Source organism: Oncorhynchus nerka, linkage group LG18 (assembly GCF_034236695.1).
Source record: "Oncorhynchus nerka isolate Pitt River linkage group LG18, Oner_Uvic_2.0, whole genome shotgun sequence".
Classification (NCBI taxonomy): domain Eukaryota; kingdom Metazoa; phylum Chordata; class Actinopteri; order Salmoniformes; family Salmonidae; genus Oncorhynchus; species Oncorhynchus nerka.
The window spans coordinates 13,242,062-13,247,834 of NC_088413.1; positions in this window are offsets into that span (position 1 = coordinate 13,242,062).

The window sequence follows — 5,773 nt, forward strand, 5'->3', positions numbered from 1 at the left end:
TGTGTGCTATTAATCTCTGTGTGTGTGCTATTAATCTCTGTGTGTGTGCTATTAATCTCTGTGTGTGTGCTATTAATCTCTGTGTGTGTGCTATTAATCTGTGTGTGCTATTAATCTCTGTGTGTGTGCTATTAATCTCTGTGTGTGTGCTATTAATCTGTGTGTGTGTGCTATTAATCTGTGTGTGTGCTATTAATCTCTGTGTGTGTGCTATTAATCTCTGTGTGTGTGCTATTAATCTCTGTGTATGTGCTATTAATCTCTGTGTATGTGCTATTAATCTCTGTGTATGTGCTATTAATCTCTGTGTGTGTGCTATTAATCTCTGTGTGTGTGCTATTAATCTCTGTGTGTGTGCTATTAATCTCTGTGTGTGTGCTATTAATCTCTGTGTGTGTGCTATTAATCTCTGTGTGTGTGCTATTAATCTCTGTGTGTGTGCTATTAATCTCTGTGTGTGTGCTATTAATCTCTGTGTGTGTGCTATTAATCTCTGTGTGTGTGCTATTAATCTCTGTGTGTGTGCTATTAATCTCTGTGTGTGTGCTATTAATCTCTGTGTGTGTGCTATTAATCTCTGTGTGTGTGCTATTAATCTCTGTGTGTGTGCTATTAATCTCTGTGTGTGTGCTATTAATCTCTGTGTGTGTGCTATTAATCTCTGTGTGTGTGCTATTAATCTCTGTGTATGTGCTATTAATCTCTGTGTGTGTGCTATTAATCTCTGTGTGTGTGCTATTAATCTCTGTGTGTGTGCTATTAATCTCTGTGTGTGTGCTATTAATCTCTGTGTGTGTGCTATTAATCTCTGTGTGTGTGCTATTAATCTCTGTGTGTGTGCTATTAATCTCTGTGTGTGTGCTATTAATCTCTGTGTGTGTGCTATTAAATCTGTGTATGTGCTATTAATCTCTGTGTGTGTGCTATTAATCTCTGTGTGTGTGCTATTAATCTCTGTGTGTGTGCTATTAATCTCTGTGTGTGTGCTATTAATCTCTGTGTGTGTGCTATTAATCTCTGTGTGTGTGCTATTAATCTCTGTGTGTGTGCTATTAATCTCTGTGTGTGTGTGCTATTAATCTCTGTGTGTGTGCTATTAATCTCTGTGTGTGTGCTATTAATCTCTGTGTGTGTGCTATTAATCTCTGTGTGTGTGCTATTAATCTCTGTGTGTGTGCTATTAATCTCTGTGTGTGTGCTATTAATCTCTGTGTGTGTGCTATTAATCTCTGTGTGTGTGTGCTATTAATCTCTGTGTATGTGCTATTAATCTCTGTGTGTGTGCTATTAATCTCTGTGTGTGTGCTATTAATCTCTGTGTGTGTGCTATTAATCTCTGTGTGTGTGCTATTAATCTCTGTGTGTGTGCTATTAATCTCTGTGTATGTGCTATTAATCTCTGTGTGTGTGCTATTAATCTCTGTGTGTGTGCTATTAATATCTGTGTATGTGCTATAAATCTCTGTGTATGTGCTATTAATCTCTGTGTGTGTGCTATTAATCTCTGTGTATGTGCTATTAATCTCTGTGTGTGTGTGCTATTAATCTCTGTGTGTGTGCTATTAATCTCTGTGTGTGTGCTATTAATCTCTGTGTGTGTGCTATTAATCTCTGTTTGTGTGCTATTAATCTCTGTGTGTGTGCTATTAATCTCTGTGTGTGCTATTAATCTCTTTGTATGTGCTATTAATCTCTGTGTGTGTGTGCTATTAATCTCTGTGTATGTGCTATTAATCTCTGTGTGTGTGCTATTAATCTCTGTGTGTGTGCTATTAATCTCTGTGTGTGTGCTATTAATCTCTGTGTGTGTGCTATTAATCTCTGTGTGTGTGCTATTAATCTCTGTGTGTGTGCTATTAATCTCTGTGTATGTGCTATTAATCTCTGTGTGTGTGCTATTAATCTCTGTGTATGTGCTATTAATCTCTGTGTATGTGCTATTAATCTCTGTGTGTGTGTGCTATTAATCTCTGTGTATGTGCTATTAATCTCTGTGTGTGTGCTATTAATCTCTGTGTGTGTGCTATTAATCTCTGTGTGTGTGCTATTAATCTCTGTGTGTGTGCTATTAATCTCTGTGTGTGTGCTATTAATCTCTGTGTGTGTGTGCTATTAATCTCTGTGTGTGTGCTATTAATCTCTGTGTGTGTGCTATTAATCTCTGTGTGTGTGCTATTAATCTGTGTGTGTGTGCTATTAATCTGTGTGTGTGTGCTATTAATCTCTGTGTGTGTGTGCTGTTAATCTCTGTGTATGTGCTATTAATCTCTGTGTATGTGCTATTAATCTCTGTGTGTGTGCTATTAATCTCTGTGTGTGTGCTATTAATCTGTGTGTGTGTGCTATTAATCTCTGTGTGTGTGCTATTAATCTCTGTGTGTGTGCTATTAATCTCTATGTGTGTGCTATTAATCTCTGTGTGTGTGCTATTAATCTCTGTGTGTGTGCTATTAATCTCTCTGTGTGTGTGCTATTAATCTCTGTGTATGTGCTATTAATCTCTGTGTATGTGCTATTAATCTCTGTGTGTGTGCTATTAATCTCTGTGTGTGTGCTATTAATCTGTGTGTGTGCTATTAATCTCTGTGTGTGTGCTATTAATCTCTGTGTGTGTGCTATTAATCTCTGTGTGTGTGCTATTAATCTCTGTGTGTGTGCTATTAATCTCTGTGTGTGTGCTATTAATCTCTCTGTGTGTGTGCTATTAATCTCTGTGTGTGTGCTATTAATCTCTGTGTGTGTGCTATTAATCTGTGTGTGTGTGCTATTAATCTGTGTGTGTGTGCTATTAATCTCTGTGTGTGTGCTATTAATCTCTGTGTATGTGCTATTAATATCTGTGTGTGTGCTATTAATCTCTATGTGTGTGCTATTAATATCTGTGTATGTGCTATAAATCTCTGTGTATGTGCTATTAATCTCTGTGTGTGTGTGCTATTAATCTATGTGTGTGTGCTATTAATCTGTGTGTGTATGGTATTAATCTCTGTGTGTGTGCTATTCATCTCTGTGTGTGTGCATATTAATCTCTGTGTGTGTGCTATTAATCTCTGTGTGTGTGCTATTAATCTCTGTGTGTGTGCTATTCATCTCTGTGTGTGTGCTATTAATCTCTGTGTGTGTGGTATTAATCTCTGTGTGTGTGCTATTAATCTATGTGTGTGTGCTATTCATCTCTGTGTGTGTGCTATTCATCTCTGCGTATGTGCTATTAATCTCTGTGTGTGTGTGCTATTAATCTCTGCGTATGTGCTATTAATCGCTGTGTGTGTGTGCTATTAATCTCTGTGTGTGTGCTATTAATATCTGTGTGTGTGTGCTATTAATATCTGTGTGTGTGCTATTAATCTCTGTGTGTGTGCTATTAATCTCTGTGTGTGTGCTATTAATCTGTGTGTGTGTGCTATTAATCTCTGTGTGTGTGTGTTATTAAGCTCTGTGTGTATGTGTGCTATTAATCTCTGTGTGTGTGCTATTAATCTCTCTGTGTGTGCTATTAATCTCTGTGTGTGTGCTATTAATCTCTGTGTGTGTATGCTATTAATCTCTGTGTGTGTGCTATTAATCTCTGTGTGTGTGCTATTAATCTCTGTGTGTGTGCTATTAATCTCTGTGTGTGTGCTATTAATCTCTGTGTATGTGCTATTAATCTATGTGTGTATGTGCTATCAATCTCTGTGTCTGTGCTATCAATCTCTGTGTATGTGCTATTAATCTCTGTGTGTATGCTATTAATCTCTGTGTGTGTGATATTAATCTCTGTGTGTGTGCTATTAATCTGTGTGTGTGCTATTAATCTGTGTGTGTGTGCTATTAATCTCTGTGTGTGTGCTATTCATCTCTGTGTGTGTGCTATTAATCTCTGTGTATGTGCTATTAATCTCTGAGTGTGTGCTATTAATCTCCGTGTGTGTGCTATTCGTGTGTGTGCTATTAATCTCTGTGTGTGTGCTATTAATCTGTGTGTGTGTGCTATTAATCTATGTGTGTGTGCTATTAATCTCTGTGTGTGTGCTATTAATCTCTGTGTGTGTACTATTAATCTCTGTGTATGTGCTATTAATCTCTGTGTATGTGCTATTAATCTCTGTGTATGTGCTATTAATCTCTGTGTGTGTGCTATTAATTTCTGTGTGTGTGCTATTAATCTCTGTGTGTGTGCTATTAATCTCTGTGTGTGTGCTATTAATCTCTGTGTGTGTGCTATTAATCTCTGTGTGTGTGCTATTAATCTCTGTGTGTGTGCTATTAATCTCTGTGTGTGTGTGCTATTAATCTCTGTGTGTGTGCTATTAATCTGTGTGCGTGTGCTATTAATCTCTGTGTGTGTGCTATTAATCTCTGTGTGTGTGCTATTAATCTCTGTGTATGTGCTATTAATCTCTGTGTGTGCTATTAATCTCTGTGTGTGTGCTATTAATATCTGTGTATGTGCTATAAATCTCTGTGTATGTGCTATTAATCTCTGTGTGTGTGTGCTATTAATCTCTGTGTATGTGCTATTAATCTCTGTGTGTGTGTGCTATTAATCTCTGTTTGTGTGCTATTAATCTCTGTGTGTGTGCTATTAATCTCTGTGTGTGTGCTATTAATCTGTGTGTGTGTGCTATTAATCTGTGTGTGTGTGCTATTAATCTCTGTGTGTGTGCTATTAATCTCTGTGTATGTGCTATTAATCTCTGTGTGTGTGCTATTAATCTCTGTGTGTGTGCTATTAATATCTGTGTATGTGCTATAAATCTCTGTGTATGTGCTATTAATCTCTGTGTGTGTGTGCTATTAATCTCTGTGTATGTGCTATTAATCTCTGTGTGTGTGTGCTATTAATCTCTGTGTGTGTGCTATTAATCTCTGTGTGTGTGCTATTAATCTCTGTGTGTGTGCTATTAATCTATGTGTGTGTGCTATTAATCTCTGTGTGTGTGCGCTATTAATCTCTGTTTGTGTGCTATTAATCTCTGTGTGTGTGCTATTAATCTCTGTGTGTGTGCTATTAATCTGTGTGTGTGTGCTATTAATCTGTGTGTGTGTGCTATTAATCTCTGTGTGTGTGTGCTATTAATCTCTGTGTATGTGCTATTAATCTCTGTGTATGTGCTATTAATCTCTGTGTGTGTGCTATTAATCTCTGTGTGTGTGCTATTAATCTCTGTGTGTGTGCTATTAATCTGTGTGTGTGTGCTATTAATCTCTGTGTGTGTGCTATTAATCTCTGTGTGTGTGCTATTAATCTCTGTGTGTGTGCTATTAATCTCTGTGTGTGTGCTATTAATCTCTGTGTGTGTGCTATTAATATCTGTGTATGTGCTATTAATCTCTGTGTGTGTGCTATTAATCTCTGTGTGTGTGTGCTATTAATCTGTGTGTGTGTGTGCTATTAATCTCTGTGTGTGTGCTATTAATCTCTGTGTGTGTGCATATTCATCTCTGTGTGTGTGCTATTAATCTCTGTGTGTGTGCTATTAATCTCTGTGTGTGTGCTATTAATCTCTGTGTGTGTGCTATTAATCTATGTGTGTGTGCTATTAATCTCTGTGTGTGTGCTATTCATCTCTGTGTATGTGCTATTAATCTGTGTGTGTGTGTGCTATTAATCTCTGTGTATGTGCTATTAATCTCTGTGTGTGTGCTATTAATCTCTGTGTGTGTGCTATTAATATCTGTGTGTGTGTGCTATTAATATCTGTGTGTGTGCTATTAATCTCTGTGTGTGTGATATTAATCTCTGTGTGTGTGCTATTAATCTCTGTGTGTGTGTGCTATTAATCTCTGT